This window comes from Mixophyes fleayi, chromosome 1, assembly GCF_038048845.1.
Source record: "Mixophyes fleayi isolate aMixFle1 chromosome 1, aMixFle1.hap1, whole genome shotgun sequence".
Taxonomy (NCBI): domain Eukaryota; kingdom Metazoa; phylum Chordata; class Amphibia; order Anura; family Limnodynastidae; genus Mixophyes; species Mixophyes fleayi.
Window position 1 is genome coordinate 364,676,473 of NC_134402.1, and position 23,505 is coordinate 364,699,977.

Sequence of the window (23,505 nt, forward strand, 5' to 3'; positions counted from 1 at the left end):
GAGGTGGGGACTCCATGACCTGGACTTGTTTTTCCAGGACATCCCATAGATGCTCAATTGGATTGAGATATGGGGAATATGGAGGCCAATTCAACACCTTGAAATCTTTGTCATGTTTTTAAAACCAATATTTGCAGTGAGGTAGGGTGCATTATCCTGTTTAAAGAGGCCACTGCCATCAGGGAATATCTTTGCCATGAAGGGGTGTACTTGGTCTTCAACAATGTTTAGGTAGGTGGTATGTGTCAAAGTAACATCCACATGAATGCCAGGACCTAAGGTTTCCCAGAAGAACATTGTCAAGAGCATCACACAGCCTCCCCTGGCTTGCCTTCGTTCCATAGTGCATCTTGGTGCCATCTCCACAGGTAAATAATGCACACGCACCCGGCCACATGGTGTAGAAGAAAACGTGATTGATCAGACCAGGCTACCCTCTTCCACTGCTTCATGGTCCAATTTTGGTGCTCACATGCCTGGTGAAGGAGTTTTTGGCAGTAGACAAGTGTCAGCATGAACTACGCAGCCCCAGATGCAGCAAGCTGCAATGCACTGTGTGGTCTGACCAACTTTATATCATAGTCAAGTAAAGAGAGAATGTAACCACACTAGGTCTACCAAAAACCATAAATCCTAAATTTGGTTCATAGATATGTATGTGATATTTTCAGAAAACCTACGATGACGAATGGTATCTTACACCATTCAAGCACCCATTTTCCTCCAGTTCTTAGGGGTGTCCCGAAAGGGGTATTCCTACGTATGAAGTGAAATTGAGATCAAGGTATATCAGAAAAGATCGGAAGAATTGACCCACCGGTTAAGGAGGAGATGTTATAGAAAAAAAACCATACAGAGGCCAAAGACTTTGCAGACCAAAGAGATAGAGAAACCTTAATCTATCCTGTTTCTGGTCCTATTAATGACAAGTCTAAATTGAGGATGGTGGGCTCATTCTTTGCCGAATTGTGTGAATTGTCTACCATTTTTCAAAAACTTTCACATGTTCTGCTTTCCGATGAGTATCTGAGGAAGGAATTGGCTTTTAGTTGGAGAAGGGCAAAAAACCTTAGAGATAGACTGGTTCATAGCCTTCTCCAAGACTCAAAAGGAAATGACAACAAACTAAAGGGATTCTACAAATGCGGTACTTGCAAGGCGTGCCAATTTACTATTCCCACAAAAGAATATGTGGACAAATGTGGCAAAGTTTGAAGATTTGCAGAAATCCTAAATTGTAACTCCAGTGGAGTCATTTATTGTTTGACTTGTCCATGTGGATTGAAATATATAGGCATGAGAAGTCAGCCTTTTAAGAAACGATTATTAGAACACATTGGTAACCTGCCTTAAGAGTTCAAAATAATTTCAAAACTATAACAGCGGAGGCAAGACACTTTATGATCATAATAGCGATCCTAAATATGTGAAGGCCTTTGGCATGGAGAAAACTACACTAAATCTCAGAGGAGGTGATTTACAAGGACAACTATTGAAAAAAAGAGAACACAATTTTTTTCCTAATGGGTAGTATGTCCTTTAATGGGTTGAATAATTAGTATTCTGCATTTCTATAATATATTTTTTTATTCTGATGTTTTTATTATTTTATTAACCAAACAAACACTAATTGTTTACACTAATTTGATATATTTCGGGTTCCAATTCACAAATTTTTTGTATTTGAATTAATGTCACTATGTATTACAGTTCTTTTTGTTGGGTGACAATTATTCACTACGTTTATGTTTTCTTTTGTCACATCACTTGTTGTATGGTATTATACCTCCTAGACCGATTACACATATTTGTTTCACATTATTTTATTTGACACTTGACTCACTTCATGATCTATATTTATCATTCTTGTCTGGCTGACTAGTTATGATTTGTCTTGTTATCATTATATTTCTCTCACATTATCGCTGTTTCAAATTTTTTATTCCTAAACTATTCATCACAACACCTTCAATTTTGCAAACACTTTAATATTCAATATTTTTGATACACACTTCTTACACGTTTTGAAATAAATATAAATAGCATAACTAAATTAATATTCTTTCAGAAATTCCATCCCTCTGATCAGTTTATTTTGGAATAATGTCTGAATAAATGTTTGAGCGATCAATTTTTCAGACAGTCAGTATATGCTGATTTTCACATAGTGACTCCATATTAAATAAGAGCAACACATGAACTTTTGGTCGGACCTTATAATATTATTAGCCCACTCCCATTTTGGTCGCAATTCCTCCTCTTTGCTATAGGATAGACGATAAGATACTTATCTACCTATTATACTTACCAAGTCTGATGAGATAGTTCCACTATTTTTACTTGAACATAAACATTGAATCCGTCTATATTTTTATTTTCTCTCCTGCATTCCTGTAGCCAATCATGAGAGGTGATAGGCGGGACTGAATTGACTTATTTGTTTTCTATTGGACTGCTAAGATGTCTATTACTGAAAGTGGAAAAACGATGAGAGTGGGCCAGGGGCGTGACCTCAGAACAGGGGCTGGACTTTAGACTATTTAATGCTCACGATATCGAGGCTCTGGTTTGCCTTGTAAAAACTGTACTAGCAAAACGCGCGTTGGCGGTCGCTCTGTGTGTTTGTTTACAACCATTATGTAGGGGATTCTTACGCTACTACTCTCTCCTAATCATCATGCATTAAGTGGGGATATACACCTTTGTAATAATAACTAATCCTCCTTCCATTTGGAGATATTAGGATATGAGCATAGTAGCACTTTTGATGATCGATCAGCTAAAATTGAACTCAGCTTTGTTAACCCATTACTATGTGGAGATCATAATAAATAACAGTGCCTATTTGGATCCCTGCCACTGATTTAGTCTGATGGGATCTATAGGATATCACTATGTGACACAACTTTATAATGTTTCTTTGAAAATACATAATCCATTATTGTATGGATACCAGATAGGAAACAAACCTTTTATTTATTGTTTGGGACTTATTGAATTTCACAAAAGACCATAGTAGACTGATTATATAATCAGAGACAAATGGACACTTATGTTTGTATTATAAAACTATATAAAACTATGATGGTTAGATATTAGTCAAACATTTTCTCCAGTATACCAATAATCTGGGGTATCAGTCTTAAACTCTATGCTAATCCCTCTATTTAGAGGTGGTGATAAATCCATTCCTATCAGATTTCTGCACCTACATATATGATATGATCTAACTAAGTCTCATTGTCAGAATTATCATAATAAATCAACACAACCACAGAGTTTTTTTGCAGTTGATTTTTGTTTTGTCTTCATATTTCACTAGCTTTTTTGTTTATTAGGATGACACATCATTATTTAAATAAAACCATAAATCGCTCACTGTGTATGTCCCCCTTTCCTTCCACTATACCTTTACTTAGCTTATCTAACTTATCTAAAATAAAGACATGGAGACATGTATAAGTTGGCTAAAATGGAGGTCACAGTTTGTTAACTTAAATTACCTTTATGGTGGCGGAGAAAGAGCACTGTGGGACAGCTACCAAGCTGATGCAAACAAATAAACATGGATCCACTTAACAGGACCCTTCTCACCCAAGGACCAAAGAGTTACTGCTAACTCGAAGGCAACAGTGACATGTGGCCAAAAAACACTAGCGCATAAATTATCAGCCACTGATCTCAGTGCCTTCCTACCACTCTGCGCCTCACAGATGCCGCAGCCTGCAACCACCTAACTAAACACAGACCCCACCCCCTTGAAAATTTTGTCAGCAAAGAGACCCATACCCTCCTCCGTCAAGTGAACCCCATCCCATCTAAATAGGTGAGGTGACCCTGTCCCTATCCCTGGGTGATCTATCACTACACCCCCTAATGACCTGGTAATCTTCCTAATTGCGCTATTCAGCTTCCTCGCCATTGTAGACATGGTCTTAAGAGGGATAGCTGTTCTCCATACTAAGCGGGAAATTAGGGCAGACCAGCCGATAGTAATGGTTGGCCATCTGGAATGAATCTGACGCAAATCATCCCTAATTTGAAATATAAAGTCAAGAGATTTTCCTAAATCGTTACCCCCCGCGTGGATTATAATGATGTCGGGTTTGCCATGCCGTTCAAGCCCTGTCTACCAAACCATAAAATATAAACGCTAGCAGGAAATGCAGGATCTGCTTTGGCCCTGGTGTGGCCGGCTGCCCAGAACACATAGGAGTGCCTCAATAGCCATACACGTTTAGGCGTCGTATAACCACCTGCAGGTAAAAATAGTGTTAGAGAAGCAGGATACTGAACAACCAATAAGACAGATCAGAGGGACTGTTGCAAGATATGAGGGGAAGGTAGGGATTGTATTGAATGGGGCATGCCACCCAGACGAAGGTAAAAACCAGAGGAAAACCATGGAAGCTCACCACTAATCAGGACTTACAGCAGGGAAACAACGGGAGAAAATCCCTTTGCACCTTCGCGTAAAAGTGAGGAGCAGAGGAGCCCTGGGTAGCCCGGGCGGAGAGGAAACGAGAGGGATGGGGTGAGGAGAGGGGGGGATGAAGTAAGGAAGCAACGAGAAATTGAAAACAAGAAGAAAAAACATGTCAGAGAAAACAACATCATTAAATTCACAATAGCAATTATCACGCAGGACAATTGGGTCTAATGTTTTGTAGGCAGTAGACTTTCAGCGGCCCAAAGCCTTGATGGAATCAATGGATGCTCTGGCCATGGCTGCGGACTTAGCTGCCCCAATCCTAAATGAATGGGTGCTGTAAAGTGAACTGTCTAGATCTAGAAAATGTAGAGACCGCTTTAATATGGCCGCAAACTGGTACCTCGTCAGCGGTAGACTATTCTGGTGAACAAGAAATTGAGGGACGTCCAGTCTTATTAAGCTAAATTGGGTGGTTAGGGTCCCCTTGTTGTGATGTGGAGTTATGTGAACCTATTACCCTTTACCATACTGGTCCGTTTTAGATCTACTGAATTTACAAGATAGGATGCCGTCCTGCGAGATAATATGTTTTGCCTGTAAACCCGAATCAGTATGCACCCTGGACCTAGTTACTAACTCCGACATGTGAAAAGCGCCAATAAACGCCAGGGAGAAGGCTGTACAGAACAGTAACATGTCATATCCATCTGAGGTGACCTGACTAAGATTCTCCAGTAGCTTAATAAGAATTGGAAACGTGATGGGGAGACGGGAGTCGGTTGGTGTGGGTCCCACTTTAGCCCAACCTTTGAGGGCCTTGGAAATCATAAACATGAATTAAATACCGGCCAGTGTGGAGGCCATATTGGTTTTAGCAGTCCATCGGGAGTACTTATCCCACATAAATGCCATGATGGCTTCTCTCTGACCTGCCTCCGACTCTTCTATGTGGCAGAGGAAGTGGGACCACTGGCTCCAATCTGTTGGATTGGCCTGCAGGGTCGAGGGTGGTAGCGAACGTTCAACAAGTCCCTTTATACCGGCTTGATGATCTGCCAAACACAAGAGGGACATGGAATGCCAAAACCATTAGTTTGAGGAGCGAACTCACGAAACCTACGCCATTGGAAGCGGGATAGGGCGTCAGCTAAGTTGTTCTGTACCCCGGGGACGTGTCGTGTATTGAACGAGATGTCATGTGGAAGGCAGCATAAAATGAGGTGTCGCAAAAGGGCTATGGCATGGTATGTAGAAGCACTCTGTTTATTTATGGATTGAACCATGCCCAAATTGTCGCTCCAAAAAACTATGTGCTTGCCCTGCAATGAGGGCGCCCACAGCTCCATGGCAACAACAACAGGGAATAGCTCAAACACAAGGAGGTTTTTTGTTATTCTGGCCTGATGCCAGCTATCCGGCCAAAGTCGGCGCACCAGTGACCGTCAAAAACCATGTACGCCGGAAGCATCGGTGAACAAGTTAATCTTGAATTTCTCTATGGGCGGTGTGGGCCAAATTCTCCTGTCATTAAATTCCTGCAGGATGACGAGCCACACTTGTAAACCCTCCCTGATCTCTCGGGATATGCGAAAAGGTGCATGCGGTCTATTCTTTCCTGCTGTGGCTCTCTGCAATATTCTACAAAAAACTCTCCCCATAGTAATCACCCGGCAGGAAGTGGTCCCTAACGCCATTGCTTTCGCGTCTGAAAGTTTAAGCACTTTGTCTGCGGGGAGTCTACAATAACCGGACGCAGAATCTATTTCTATGCCCAAGAATGATAATCAAACCGTAGGACCTTCCATTTTATCTGTGGCTATGGGCACACCTAATACGGTAAACAACGCTTGGATAGAGTATAAGGTATTCTGGCATATGGGTGAGTTGAGCTGGCCAATGACTAGGAAGTCGTCGAGATAGTGAGCAATACCCCTGCAGCTTGTTCCAACCTGAATCCGCCAGTGTAAGAAGCCGTTAAACTTCTCTAAGAGCGCGCAGGATATTGAGCAGCCCATGGGTAAGTAGCGATCTATGTAGTAACCGCCGCAGTGCCTAAACCCCATATATTGGTACAACTCAGGGTGAAGAGGGACTGGCAGAAAGCTGACTATATTGATTTTGGCCAACAGGGACCCTTTCACACCTTTTGAACGAGGTCGAGGGCGGACTCAAACGACTGGTAGGTGACCGTGCTATAGGAGGTGTCAACGGCGTTATTAATAGATCAACCAGCGGGGTAAGACAGGTGCTGAATCAATATGAACTTGCCCTCTGTTTTCTTAAGAACTACTCCTACCATGGACAGGACGAGGCTGTTCAAACGGCATTGACGCAGTGCGTTCAGGAATGGGTCACATTCTGCCCAGATAGGGAAACGAAGTCTAAAGGCGGGAAGGGCTATTGAGACGGATTGTCGGCGCTAGAGTGGTTGTAATCCATGACGAGATTTGCTGGGGTAACATAGTGGCTCATGTACGGCCCGGTGGACTCTGCATGGTATGGGGAATGAATAGATTGTGACCTAAATGTATACGAAGAGAACCTCCCGTCATGCCCATCGCACTGGGTGATGTTAACAGGGGAGAGCTGCATGCGCTGTAATCGCCTCTGACTGAGGACCATTCTACTAGGTCGGCGGTTCCCAAAGTGTGCGCCGCGGCTCCCAGGGGTGCCGCGGCGCTGTCACTGTGGTGCCGTGGGCCAACCATAAAAAAAAGAGAACACAGAAACTTACCAATCTGCGCGGCGCCGGGACCCAGCAGACTCCTCTCTCCCACAGCAGCTGTCAATGACGTCGATATTCAGTGACAGCTGCGGGAGAGAGGAGGCTGCTGGGTCCCGGCGCCGCGCGGATTGGTAAGTTTCTCTGTTCTCTTTTTTTTTATGGCTAGCGCGGGGCAGAGTGAAAAGGATCGTGACAGCAGAGGGGGACAGTGTGACAGCAGATGGGGACAGTGGGGCAGCAGAGGGGGACAGTATGACAGCGGGCAGCAGAGGGGGACAGTGGGACAGCAGAGGGGGACAGTGGGACAGCAGAGGGGGACAGTGGGCAGCGGAGGGGGACAGTGGGCAGCGGAGGGGGACAGTGTGATAGCGGAGGGGGACAGTGGGGCAGCAGAGGGGGACAGTGTGACACCGGAGGGGGACAGTGTGACAGCGGAGGGGGACAGTGGGCAGCAGAGGGGGACAGTGGACAGCGGAGGGGGACAGTGTGACAGCGGAGGGGGACAGTGGGGCAGCAGAGGGGGACAGTGGGGCAGCAGAGGGGGACAGTGTGACAGCGGGCAGCAGAGGGGGACAGTGTGACAGCGGAGGGGGACAGTGGGGCAGCAGAGGGGGACAGTGTGACAGCGGAGGGGAACAGTGGGCAGCAGAGGGGGACATTGTGACAGCAGAGGGGGACATTGTGACAGCAGAGGGGGACAGCGGACAGCAGAGAGGGACAGTGGGGCAGCAGAGGGGGGCAGTGTGACAGCAGAGGGTGACAGCGGGGCAGCAGAGGGGGACATTGTGACAGCAGAGGGGGACAGTGGGGCAGCAGAGGGGGACAGTGTGACAGCAGAGGGTGACAGCGGGGCAGCAGAGGGGGACATTGTGACAGCAGAGGGGGACAGTGTGACAGCAGAGGGGGACAGCGGGCAGCAGAGGGTGACAGTGGGGCAGCAAAGGGGGACATTGTGACAGCAGAGGGGGACAGTGTGACAGCAGAGGGAGACAGTGTGACAGAGGGCAGAGGAGGGGGACTGCGTGAGAGAGGGCAGAGGAGGAGGACAGCAGGGCAGAGGAGGGGGACAGCGTGACAGAGGGCAGAGGAGGGGACAGCGTGACAGAGGGCAGAGGAGGGGACAGCGTGACAGAGGGCAGAGGAGGGGGCAGTGTGACAGAGGGGGCAGTGTGCCTGGTTGCAGAGGGGGCAGTGTGCCTGGTTGCAGAGGGGGCAGAGTGTCTGGATGCAGAGGGCCATTTTTGCATACAACTAAATAAGTATTTTTGTCGTGACCTAAATACTTATTACAATTTTTTGACCCAACTACTTCTAAAACAGGAAGGGTGCCTTGAAAAAATTTGGAGACTCTAAGGGTGCCGCGAACTGCAAAAGTTTGGGAACCACTGTACTAGGTGGTGATGGAAATAAGTTTTGGTGGTTATGGGAAAGCCTCACAGACATTTCTCCCAGTGCCAAGTGTCTATGGAAAACGGAAGTGTCCGTGGCCGCACTGCCAAGTAACTGTCGCTCGCGATCTGTGGTGGGGCTCAGAGAAATGATGTCATGATCTGAGCTAAAAGCTGGCTCATAAAGAGATCTCCTAGTCGGTGGGTCATCCCTATAAAATTGTGCCCCCCAAGTAGAACCCCGTATGTTCTGCGCTGAGAAGGGGCTGGGGGGAAAGAAAAGTTGATGAGGGGCTGGTTTTTTTTAATCCTGGCTAACCAAGTTACGTGATGGCAATGGAGGGGTTAATGGCCACTGTGTACCAATACTAAGGTCCTTGGTACTGTGGGCTCCCCTTGGTGGCCGATTATATGTGTGGCTGCTAATGTTAATAATACTAACAGGAGGAGGAGCGCTGTGGTTGAAAGAAGATGGAGGTGGAAGGGAGGAAAGAGGGGGTCTGAGGGAGAGATTCAATTGGCCGACAATTATTGAAGGAATCTTTGCTCATTTTTCCTCGCATCTCTATGGGCTGCATGGAAAAATAAGTGGAGATTCCAGCTATAACATCGGTGCAAGGTGCCACCACAGTATTAGAACATAAACAGGAAATGATTTTAGTTACACATTGTGCTAATTCTAGCCAATAGTAAAAATTTTCTTTCAATATTCCAGCCTATCATAATCATAATATTCCGGCCCATCAGGTGGAAGTACTATAGGGTCATTCAGGGAAATTTTCACTATCTTCTGTTCAAAAATTGTCAAATTGGGTGGCTATTCATCCTCTTTTTTTTTAAATAACATCTGCATCATTCCCATTAAAATAGATTTTTTTTTTATTCTTAATAGATTTTCTTTTTCCCTGCAAGGGAGTTTTTGAGACAATTTAATTATTTTGTTCATTCCCACTGGCATGAGGTTTTAGTAAACACAAATAAAAGCATTTATTCAGTGACATATTTCCAATATTTTAATAATACACTTGTTGAAATCTCATTTTACACCTAGATACTAATGACCCTAATGACAAGTACAGAAAGCAATTGTGTTGCGAGGGGTGTAAAATGTTTAAAAAAATAAGGGGAGAAAAGATGAATGAGGTGGTACTGTTTAAACAGTGGGCCACTAAGAGGCATATATAGGCAACAATCATCAACCAATAGAACGAAAACCAGTTACTTTCATCTGATATACAGGTCAGTCCATTCACACTTCCACATTAATCTGATAGTGGGGTGGAAGGGACTCTGAATCTTGTCTCCCAGACAGTAATACGGGCACTCGCATTGAATGGGAGGCAGCTCAGGTAACGTGTCTTTTACCACCATACAAATTATAGCTCTATTTAAATGTAGTGTATGTGTGTTTGCATAATGGTTATGTGATAGGTCTTGATAGTGGTTATGGTTTGGACACATGGAAAGTAGTCAGTGTATTGTTAATACAGATGAATAACAGAGTGGATATACTGCAAAATTAGATCGGACTGGAGATAGAAGGAAATAGACATATTATGCAACAATGGATATTTTTATGGATCTAACTGACCAGATGAGAATATGTGTGTTATCTGGTAAAGTAGGTTTCAATAAGATGTAGCGGTCTGGAGATGGTGGAGGGCGAGAGAAGACTGATTGGTGGAGAGTAGGTAAGTTAGGATGATGTGTTGAAGTGCCCCTATAAGAACACTCTTAGGGAGCCAGGAGCATAACTGGAGGAGAATCATGACCAGTGCTTCACTTATCATGGAGTAATCATGGCCCACGCTACCATTAGGTGAACCTAATTAGGTTAATGCACTATGTATGCATTGTTTGTTCTTGTTTAAATATCAACAGTGAAAAATAGAAATAGACTAAAGGAAAAGGATAAATTGCTCTTGCATAACTAGAATTCTTCTCAGCTATGAACTTGACACTTTGTTGTAACACCATTGTTATTTGTTCACAACAGCCCCACACTTTTTATTGTTTGGTTTTTGAACCTAGTTGCCTATTGTGACAATGGTTAGGGGGGACCTAATTATGTCACTGAATGAGAGACATAATGTCACATCTACAATAATGTCTCATCCAATGATTTTAATGCCACCACGCTACAGGTGGTATGGTATGATTGGAATGAGGAGAGACATATTAAGGTCATCAACTGCTAAGAACAATGACTGTCTTTCACCTTTTACTTTAATAAAACCTTCTTCTTAGATCTTTAGAAACTTTTCACTATTGTTCTGCTCTGGTGGTTATCAATCGGCTCAAAGTAACTATGTGCCCCGTATATATTTGTTTGTCATCATGCTCACTACCACAAAGGGCCAGGACACTTGCACCCTTTATTGACAGACGTTGTAGTCACCATGGAGATGGCAGAGGTTACCAAATGAGCATCAAAGATGGCAACAACAATGTCCAGTAGCTGAATTGAGATACTATTCCAGTAGATTTTCAAAACTACCCTTTCCTTTGTGTTATGTCACTCCTCGGCACACCTTGTAATTTCCCATTGCATATGTGGGAGGTAGGCACACAGACAATGCAAAGTGCAGACATCTCTAACTAAGGATAGCTTAAGAAGGGGTTGTCCAAAAGTGGACAACCCTCTTTGAACTAACCTGTGGTAAGATAATCTCGACAAAAGATAACATAAATTTGAGATGGAGAGATTACTGAATATTATAAATATGAATAAATAAGATGAGATTTTGTTACTTTTTATTGGAATTGCATACAGTATGAGACAACTAAAGTAAGCTCTAAGTGATTCAGAGTAGATATAAAAGAGTTATGAGTGCCTCAGAGTGGGATCAGGCCTGAAAAAGTATGGAATCAGTTGCTTTGACTAGAGATGCTCAGGCTTGGTTACCCGAGAACCAAACACACCCGAACTTTGAAGATCCGAGTCGGCTCGGTACTTTCGCGCACCCTCGGAATTGAAGACGAGGCAAAATGTCATCGCTATGTCGTTGGAGCTCAGATCTCATGAGCTTTGGATAAGTACCTCCCTCCACGGCAATCCAGCGCCATTTCACAGAGGGACACAGAAGGGGTAGCACAGTTCTTGGCAGTCTCTAATGCAGTTGGGCAGCATCATAAGTAGAATAGAAAGAGGAGGGTTAGCAGTGTTCTTCAATGTCTCCAGTGACATTCAGGAGAGCTCCATTGCTCCATTGCTAATTGTCATTGCTTGAATAGAAATAATAGGTCTGGCAGGCTTGGTCTTAAAAATCTGCAGTCACATTGTACTGTGTTATATAGGTAACATAGAAAGAGGAGAGCTCCATTGCTCCATTGCTAATTGCACCACTTTTTTTTCTTGACACTGCTGTGTGGCAATGTTTCCTAGATGTGCTAGGAACTGCTGTGTGTTTGAGTCATTGCTCTATCATTTAGCATCCAGCCAGGTCGCTGCAGTCTTTGTTTGAAAATGGATGAAAATAATATTGTAACCTGTGAGGTGGTCAAAATTGACTGCAAATGACTTGAAATTAGTGCTATTGAGGTTAATAATAATGTAGAAAAAAAATCAAGATTTAGAAAAAAAAAAAATCGGGATCCAAAACCTAAACCAAAACACGCAAGGGCGGTTTTGCCAAAACCAAAACACAAAGTTATTCCAGATCCAAAAACAAAAACAAAACCAGAACACGGGGGTTAGTGAACATCTCTACCTTTGACATCAGCACCGCTTAGGTCCCATTGTAGTTGTAATTTGCCACTGCCTCTGCTCAATGTAACAAGTATACTACTTTAAAACTTAACCACTATTGTCCCAGCGAAAATTTAATTGTTTGACGTAAGAATATGTTTCTGAAAAAGTAAGTGAAAAAAGTACTAGGTGTATTGGCATATCTCCCAAGAGTTCCTATTTTGGGGACAGTTCCGATTCTATGTGTGTGCTTACAGCAGGGTGACAGTGAAGTGGGACCACTGCTATAAAGGACTGAGCCCGAGCGAAGGGTTGTCATGAGTATTATATTACAACTGTTTTAGAATGATTGACTTTAACCCTCTCATTAAAGCTCTGTTGGAGATATTAATAAACTTAAGTTATTAAGAAACTACTTAATTAAGAAAGTTATTTTCTTGGTAAAGAAATATTCATTTACATATCTTTAAGAAAGTTTTATAGGAGATTTTTCCATCGAAGAAATAGATTTTAAGCTACCAATGAACATCAGTATAATGAATGTCCAAATTGCAAATTTTCTTTAGAATAGGTGAGTGCTTCATCATAGAATTTTGCATTACCCTGCTTATCCCACAGTGTACATCTTTCTGTTTTGGGGACACACAGTATTCAGAGAAGTGGTAAAACGGAGGTTAAAGCAGCCCTTAATATATAGATGGACACCCAATCAACACCTTCTAATTTTCACCAGCATACATCGGTACAAGAATGCCCAAAGTTTGTGCATCATTAACCATAGGTTAGTGTTTTTTTCAACATTTAAAGAAACCTGCAAATTACACAGTGTACACTATTGTATTTCTCTTTATTGTTTTCAGTTCCATAGTTTATCTGTGTTGGTGTCATGGCACGATGCATGGACTGCTTTCTAGATCTGATTGTGATGCATCAACTTTAATCAAAACTCCTTTATCAATATAAAATAAATGTAATATTATTCCTTTCTGCTTGGTTAAAAGTTTGGTTTATTGGTATAGACTTCTCCATGACTGCTTCTATTTTCATTAAATCTAATTTTATACTCTCACTGCTTTTTATGTGCCCAAAATATAATACCAACAGTAATCCTATTTTCATTTTGGCAGGACTAAATTTGAGTTGTTACTCTCTGCAGCATTCTAGCAGTGCATACAGGCTAGCATCATGTTCAGCACTTGTCTTTTTATGCAACAATTTATCATCAATGATCGCTTCTACCCCATGTTGTGCAGATGTAATTCCAAATGGTATGCATGTAAATCTGTACCTCCCAAATGATGTTTGAAAATGCTTCATTTAATGCTCTAACCATCCTGTACTAGGTTTTAGTATCCAGATTGGGAGCAGCAAGATCTTTGCTAATGCCAGTGTGTATGAAATGTCATCCAATGTTGGTAGTATATTGTGCTCTCTCATCATAACTTCATTTAAGATTCCAGCACCTATGCAGATTCTCACCACTATACTTTACTTTATTGACAATGGTACCATTTACCCTAACTCAACAACTACAATGAGTTTGTAATTCCTTTGGAATTCTTTCTCAAAGAGCAATACAATCTCTTCTCAATGAATGTACAACTGGACATGCAATTTTCATAATGTTCCCGGATTCTCTCCATTGTCAGGTATGGTTCATCGCCCTCAAAGGTTGAGTTTATTTACAAACTGTAAGACCTAGAGCTTTTTGCTGCGTGAATTGTATCAGCAATTCATTTCAAATCTGTCTATTAAGATGCCTGCTTTCTCTTTGTTTGCAGCAGACATCTCTCCACGAGCACACAATGACCTATATATATCACGCTGCTTGCCCTATGCATATGAACATCATTGCTGCTTTTTGAATAGCAGTGGATTTGTCTATATCACCTGCAAATACCAACTAGAGTAGTTCCTTTCACTTCGCCCAGACAAAATAAGTATTATTATATATGCCTTACAGAAGCACTTCTTTGCCAGAAATCAATATGGCAGCAACTACTGGCAAACAAAATGGATATCTATATCTATATTTATATCTATATCTATATACATATATATATATATACATATATATGTGCTACACCAATGGCTCTGTGGAGTGACAAAGAGAAAGCTGCAACGTATAATAATTGTAAGCTACAATCAGCTACACTACACATGGGTCTTTGTGTTGCACACACGTAAACATTTGTGTTTGGTGAGTTACAGGATGAGAAAAAGTAGTATCAGTAATATTTGGTTAGTTAGAAATCTGTCTGACACCTTCTGTGTAGTACTAAAAACATATAATTTTACCAGTGGAGATACCATTAATATATAACATAAACATATGATAACCAGATGGCAGCACATTCTCAAATGTGAATGTGATAAATACATTTTTACTTAGCAATAAATGTTAATAAATGGTGTCGCAAAACCAAACAATTTACATAAGCTTTCTACTAAATTCAATTTTCTGTGCTCTGCTTTGTCATATCCACTAAAAGGGGAAATTTACCAATGGAGTTAAAAGCATTTACAATGTATTCTTCATATAAAATCATATTCATTATGACAATCCTAAAACATTAATTTGACACTCAATGCAAAATACTTTTGTAGTGTTCACATGTATTGCTTACAGTTATTTTGTTGATTAATATGGGATCAAAAAGAAGCTTGCACTGTTTCTCGGCTCTTTTACGCTTTGTTATTGACCTCCATAGTCTTTAATAGGCTAAACTACAGTTCCTGAGGATAGATTAAACTGTGAGTCAAACCTAGGTGTAGGCTTTACTGTATATAATCTGTATTAATTAACATCCTGCTGTAGATCGAATGTACCACCTAAACCAATGGTCTAAAGCAGTGTTCTCTAACTGGCAGTCTGTGGGTCACAGTGTTTTTTGCTTCCTTGAATCCTCCATTCACTCTGCTGGGTGACATTTATTATTAAATAGTTTTTGGCTCGCAGCTAATAGTTATAACAAGGATGCATTCCACTTTACAGAAAATACTAGGGCAGCACTGAACTAAATAATTACAGATGTAACTAGCTATCCAGAGTGCTGAATTTATTTTATCCTTTTTCCAAGTAGAGACACAGTTGTGTCCAATTGACTCCCTTTTGTATTGTGTATCTACAGAATAAACAGAAATAGAAGCAAGCTGAACACAATGTACTCTAGAAGACAACCATTTAATATGAAATACATATGTCAAACAAGCTAGATACACTGAAAGTACATAAAAGCATTATATGTACTGGATAGAACATGTACAGGTGATATTAAATGTTCAATTTTATTTGGCCAAGTTGTAAATTATACTGATTTCCATTAATATTAAATACACCACCCCCTAAATTGTGCTGCTGCTGTTGCCACTAATCATGCTTGTGCGTGGCATTTTTAGCCATATGGGGGGTAACTTGAGCACCCCAATCAAAAGTTGGCTCATATGATAAGGACATGCTATTTTAGGCTAGACTACAATACACTGATTGGGCCTGATTCATTAAGGAAAGTAAGGCAAAAAATTGAGTATGTTTTCTCCTGGACAAACCATGTTACAATGCAAGGGGTGCAAATTAGATTAATATTTTGCACATAAAATAAATAATCGCTGCTTTTTCATGTAGCACACAAATACTTGGTAGCTATATTAGTACACTGAAATTTAAAGTTGATCTAGAACATGCTTTACCCCAACTATAAATCTGCCATCGCATTTTAAATTTTCCTCCCTTCCAATGCAACATGACTTTGCCAAGTTGCAAAGTTACTCTTTTTTTTTTTTTTTGGCTTTACTTTCTTCAATGAATCCGGCCCAATAGGTGTATTGTAGTTTAGCCTAAAATAGCATTATATTTGAAGTATAGTGTTGAAGAATCTTCTCCTATGATATGATTCTCAAGCCATTTCATGCATTGTTCAAAGTGCAAATAACGGTGGTGAACCTAGGGTTAATTGTATATTGATATACTATGTTATGTTGAACAAAGTTATGATATATGTGTGAACTGTGAATACAAGTCTTTCTGTGTTATCAGTAAAATACTTTGATTTAAATACATACATATGTTGTGAGTATTTGTTATTTATAACGAATATATACTGTGATGTACTGCTGAGATACAGTAGTTATTGGATAAATAATTCTGTGAAGCTTAAGTGTTATTTAGTGTGATCAAAAGACTGAGTAAGGCAACATTGTGTAAGGAAAAGTGCATAAAAGTGCGAGTTTTATAACGAGTGTATCTGAGAACAGAATAAGAGGATAGTGTGCACATGTGAGGCGCTACCACAGGTCATTTTACATATAGGAATGCTTTCTATAATGGGTACCTTAAATGTGTGTGTGTGTGTGTGTGTGTGTGTGTGTGTATTATGTGTGTTTTGTGTGGGGGGAAGTAAACATAAGTAAATGTATGTAGAGCACATTTTGTGAAGTTGTTCCTTCAACTCTGGGTGTGCTTGTACCACTCCAAGGGGTAAATTTATCAAGCTGCGAGTTTGAAAAAGTGAAGATGTTGCCTATAGCAACCAATCAGACTCTAATTATTTATTTAGTACAGTACACAAAATGACAGCTAGAACCTGATTGGTTGCTATAGGCAACATCTCCACTTTTTCCAACCTGCAGCTTGATAAATTTACCCCATAGACTCCATAATGATGTCACAGTTGAATTTGTTCAGGATCTTAGAAACTATTTGTGTTCCCAGTTTCGAAGTGGGGATAGAAAAAAAACTGTAGTCAATCAGAGCTTCAGAATGCTCACAGCAGCACTGACTATACCAGGGCATGACTGTGCTAATCTTATGGAAGGCTATGAGCATTCATGTGATTGTGTAAATGAGGACACAGCTGCATGTGACAAGGGCAGTATCATAATATGGAGAGGGGAATAGAGACAAGCAAATACATCCAAATCTATATGAACCCCAAAGTAGAGATGGGCGGGTCCGGTTCTCCGAGAACCGAACCCACCCGAACTTTGGGTATCCGAGTACCGAGCTGAGCAGCTCGGTACTCTCCCGCCCATTCCGAATCCAAATCGAGGCCGAACGTCATTGTGACGTCGTCGGATCTCGGGACTCGGTTCTCGCGATACTTCAACTTTATAAATACACGCCTCCACAGCAATCCATCGCCATTTGACAGAGGGAGAGAGCAGGGTGTAGTCATAGGCTAATTAGAGCAGGGACAGAGAATACCATATTGTTCTTGCAATTGCTCTAACCAAAATCGCTAGTGCAGAGAGGAGGATAGAGGTTTATTATTTTTTCTTCATATTTGGCACTCCCCAGCGCTTTTGGGGTGTCCCCCATAATTGTGCATTAATATTTCTGGCTGTCAAAAGTCATATCTGTCAGCATTATCTACTAAATAATTTGTAGCACACCTCAGTGTTTTTGGGGTGTCCTCCCTAATTGTGCATTAATATTTCTGGCTGTCAAAAGTCATATCTGTCAGCAGTATCTACTCAATAATTTTTAGCACTCCTCAGTGTTTTTGGGGTGTCCTCCCTAATTGTGCATTAATATTTCTGGCTGTCAAAAGTCATATCTGTCAGCAGTATCTACTCAATAATTTGTAGCACTCCTCAGTGTTTTTGGGGTGTCCTCCCTAATTGTGCATTAATATTTCTGGCTGTCAAAAGTCATATCTGTCAGCAGTATCTACTCAATAATTTTTAGCACTCCTCAGTGTTTTTGGGGTGTCCTCCCTAATTGTGCATTAATATTTCTGGCTGTCAAAAGTCATATCTGTCAGCAGTATCTACTCAATAATTTGTAGCACTCCTCAGTGTTTTTGGGGTGTCCTCCCTAATTGTGCATTAATATTTCTGGCTGTCAAAAGTCATATCTGTCAGCAGTATCTACTCAATAATTTTTAGCACTCCTCAGTGTTTTTGGGGTGTCCTCCCTAATTGTGCATTAATATTTCTGGCTGTCAAAAGTCATATCTGTCAGCAGTATCTACTCAATAATTTGTAGCACACCTCAGTGTTTTTGGGGTGTCCTCCCTAATTGTGCATTAATATTTCTGGCTGTCAAAAGTCATATCTGTCAGCAGTATCTACTAAATAATTTGTAGCACACCTCAGTGTTTTTGGGGTGTCCTCCCTAATTGTGCATTAATATTTCTGGCTGTCAAAAGTCATATCTGTCAGCAGTATCTACTAAATAATTTGTAGCACACCTCAGTGTTTTTGGGGTGTCCTCCCTAATTGTGCATTAATATTTCTGGCTGTCAAAAGTCATATCTGTCAGCAGTATCTACTCAATAATTTTTAGCACTCCTCAGTGTTTTTGGGGTGTCCTCCCTAATTGTGCATTAATATTTCTGGCTGTCAAAAGTCATATCTGTCAGCAGTATCTACTAAATAATTTGTAGCACACCTCAGTGTTTTTGGGGTGTCCTCCCTAATTGTGCATTAATATTTCTGGCTGTCAAAAGTCATATCTGTCAGCAGTATCTACTAAATAATTTGTAGCACACCTCAGTGTTTTTGGGGTGTCCTCCCTAATTGTGCATTAATATTTCTGGCTGTCAAAAGTCATAACTGTCAGCAGAATCTACTAAATAATTTTTAGCACTCCCCAGTGGTTTGCGCTCAGAATGGATTCAAAGCAGTCCACATATGATCTAAATGAGCAACCAGGTTCTGTCACCAGTCCTGATGTTAGTGTTCCCAGTACGTCATCTGGCCAAGGCGATGTCAAACAACAGAGTGTTTTCAAATTAGTGCAAAAAACAAAAACCCAAAAAAATTTTACTGTATTGAAGCGAAAAAGAAGTGTAACTGAGCAAAAGTTAAGTGACGATAAAAAAAAAATTGCAAGCATGCCATTCTACACACGCAGTGGCAAAGAGAGAATGAGGCCTTCACCTTTGGCTATTAGTGGCAGATCCCAAAAAGTTACCCAGCCTACAATTGGTGCACAACTACTGTTACGCGTCAAAGCCGAGCTGCAAGATAACAGTGAGGCATTACAGGAGAATATTTGCTCTGATTCACAAATGACAACAATCCCTGTGGAGAGTCCATCCAACAGTGGGATGTCTAATCGTGACCATTCTGTTAGTCTACCCATAAAGAAGGGCCCTTTCAGCAGTTCTGCTGATGTGTGCCTGAACAGCCCGAGTGTAGCCGGTGATACACCAAGTGAGGATGACACTTTGTCTTTAGAAGAGGATGTGGGGGAGATTTGGGTATCCGACGATGAGGATGCGGTTGATTGTGTAAGTCCTGCAGCAGTGTGGCACCAGTGGGAGCAGTTCTGGCATGTGAGGTTCTGGCACCAATATGCACTTTCCAAACACAAGCAGGGATGACGCAGGGGGCAGACCACAACAGTTTGACATCTGGGCTGGTTTGAAGGATTTGTCAAAAAAATGTGTGACCTTGACCATAATTCCAACCAATCCTACTATTAACATGCAAAGGATGGTGGAGGGCCTATCAGGGATTAAACTGTATTTTTCATAATTTTCACTAATAATGTTTGGGTGTAATATACACCCAAAGACGAGTGCTCAATTGCTAAGAGTCATTGATGGAGAGGAAGACAAGCAGGCTTGTCTGTAGAATTTGCAGGCAAATTGTGCTGCGTTATATAGGTAACACCCAAAGAGAAGAGCTCCATTGCTCCATTGCTAATTGTAATTGCTGAAATAGAAATAATAGGGCTGACAGTCTTGGTCTAAATCTGCAGTTACATTTTATTGTACCATAGCTCATTGCGAAACTGGAGAGGTGGCAGGGTTTAGTGATAATCTTCCTCCAACAATACTAATTCATCCCAATATCCCAATATCATAGAAGTCTGTGTAGTATGATGTAATTGCTGATAATGGCCTTCCAAAGGGAATGACTAGTTGATTTTAGGGCAGAGCTGTCACGGTTTTTGGGCAATTCTTTTACAGCACAGCAAATATCAAAATGTTTAGCGGACTCATCTGCATCACCACTGGGTGTCTTGGGAAAGCAATTTCTTTTATTACAAGCAGTTGCCAGAGAAACTGAAGGAGAAGACGTCCCAACAAGATGTTGATAAGTCTGGGATCCTTGCAAAGAAAATTAAGTATTTCATCTACAATTAAAATATAGTTAGCACATTTACTTTGTTTTATTGCACACTATAATTTTATGTAGCACCTTTTCAAAATCTATTATTAAGGCAATCACTTGACTCAAGCTAACTGTGTCTGCACTTTCTTCACAGGTAACTACTTCGCTGGACTAAAGTATATTCCCCTCAAATGCTAGTCTTCTTGCAGCTGCTGTATTCTCCTACATGCTGTTGCAGAAACCACAAATTGACCCTAAATGTTTATGGACACAAACAGCATCTCCTGCATGTCATTTTTCAAAAGTTCTGTAACACCAAGTTGATAGTGTGTGCAAAACAGGAAATGTGATGGAATTCAGCCCCGCTGTAATGCTGGACCAATATTGGGGTCGTAATCAGAAATGACATATCCTCAGGAGACTCCAAGCAGGATTAGCCATCTTTCAATGACATCCCTTAGTTTTTGGAACAGTTTGTCAGCTGTATGCCTCTTAGTGAAGCTGCTGATACACAGAGTAGCCTACTTCTCAAAAATGTGATGCACCTGGGTACATGCTGCTGCTGTCCATGCTGGGGAAGGCGAAAGACCAACCCAGTGGGCTTTCACAGTCATATAATCTTTTGTTTGCCCAGTTCCGCTTGTACACATATCTGTGGTTAAGTGTACAGTGGGTAGAATACCATTTTGTCACCCAATAATGACATTTTTAGGAACTTTCCGGTACAGGAGAGAATAAGCTTTTCTAGTAAAATGGTATAGTGATGACATTTGCTAACAGGGACATAACACCTCAATTAAATGTCTTAAACCAACTGTATTAATAGTGGACATTGGACACAGATCTAACGCTAGCATAGTACCCAGGGCGTCTGTGATCCGCTTTGCGACTGGGTGACAGGTTTCATTCTTGCTTCCTCTTGCAGAGGATTGTTTACTTGCCAATTGTTGGGGGGGAAGATTGCAGGTGCTGGGATGTAGATGAGAGAAGGGAGGTAGATTATGCTGGAATGCTTGTTGTTAATTTTTTTTTAACCAAAGTTTCTGATTTTCCCAACAGTTTGCCAATAACTCGCTGAAAAATGACGAAACATGGATGAGGATCCCAGATGGTTAAGGTCCCTACCTCTACTGAGTGTGGCTTTCAAAATGTTACAAATGGATAGACAACTCTTGCCAGGATTCGTGTAAAAATAATTCCACACTTAAGAGGTGGATTTTTGGTCTTATGCCCAGGCATGACAATGGCCTTTTTGTTATCACTGGCAAGAACTGCAGCAATTTTTCTTTTCAAGTGTATGAAAATCATATTGTGACATAGGAGGTGTTCAAAATTGAATAAAAAATGACTGAAAATTAGTGTTACTGAGGTTAATAATAATGTAGCTACAAAATAATACCTAAATTATGTTATTTTAGCACCAATAAATGTAATTTTTATAACAAATTGCAAAACAAAACCAAACAAAACCAAAACCAAAACCAAAACACGCAATGGCGGTTTTGCAAAACCAAAACCAAAACCAAAACACGACGGTAATCCAGATCCAAAACCGAATCCAAAACCAAAACACGGGGGTCAGTGACCATCTCTACCCCAAAGTGTACATTACACACTTGGAGGTTATTTATTAATATAAAAGCAACAGTGCAATTAAACAAACAACACTTTGCTTTTATCAATAGTGCAAGCTAGACTATAAAAGCAAGTGTCTTATTAGTTGTACTGGTTTACTGCATTTGTGCTTATGTCTTATTAAAAACAATTAAAGCCATTGCAGCTTTAATGGAGTGGGAAGATAACAATTTACTTTTTACTATAGCTACAGTGGAATGTCTTAGGAATGTACTTTACCTTCATGGTTAAAATCTGAAAATTTCTATGATGGGGTTTAGTGGCCCTTTAAATAACTTTCTATGTATGATTAAGTGATAGATGTCACACATTACACAAACAGTAGTGACTGTAGACATTCCAACCTCTTCTGCACACATACACCTTTAACCTCCTTTAGTTTCACGTTCTGTTCTTCATCATTATAGAGGCAAAGACCAGCAGCTACACCTTGAGTGACTAAATTCCATTTGCTTGTGATACTGAAGGTGGTTACTGGCAAAACACTTCATAAATAACACCTTTTAGTCTAAATGTATAGGTAAATACATTATACATATCACTCAATTAAAATCTCTACCTTTAAAGCAACACTTCCAGTTAATCAGTAATTTTACTTACCTGCTGCCAATAAGAAGCTGCAATCTCTGTCTTTCAGTCAAGGCTGTGAGATGAATGATGAGCCACTGAGAAAAATGCTGCTTAGAGCAGCCCACAGGGCTCAGGTGAGAGGAGCAGTGGGTAGGGTGATTTTTCTCACACTACCTGGTAGTGCAGCTTTAAGTAAACAGGTGTTAAATGGCAAAGCATAGACACAAACATGTTTATTGGGAGGGCAAAACTATTACATTATATAACCTTCTGTTCCACTGAGATAAATATTTTGGACTATTAACTTATTAGTCTCTATAATGTTTGATATTTATGCATTCAACACAACTCCTCTTCAGATCTGCAATTGTTACCAGCTGCAAATCCAGTATTGTCCAGTACAAATGAGAGTGTGTGTAGCGTTGTAAACAACAATAGAAGGGAGTGTATTATTCAGCATAAACAGGGTTAATATTATACATGTACATCAGTCCAATTATGAAGTACAGCACAACTCTATGTTATATAAGCTGAATATTGGTGGTTTATGCCCCATGTAATTTTTGTTCAAGTATTTACAACTGTCATTTGTTCAAATCTGCTGTTGTACCCGCAGGTATGTTTCCCTTGCATCCTCTACCCTGGATCACCCTGACAAAATTCCAGTAATTTCCATAACATGAGAAGCGTCAGAACTTTGCCGCCAGCTAATGTTAAATGATTGTTGAGCTGTACATGATTTGATTCATTCTGCCTCAATCACTTATGATACTCAAAACATAATAAAGCTTTTCTCCTTAACCTTTGATCACTCAGCAGACTCAAAGCTTGATAGCGGGTCTTATAAAGTTGTGCTTATAGGATCAAACACACTTTATAGATTTTTCTATTCAGTTCTTATTCATCAATAGTTTTCTCCAGATGGAAACACATTTATTTTATGTTGCTGGTTCCCTGCTGCAGTGGAATCTCAGTTCCTGTAAGTTATCATTTTGAGGAATCA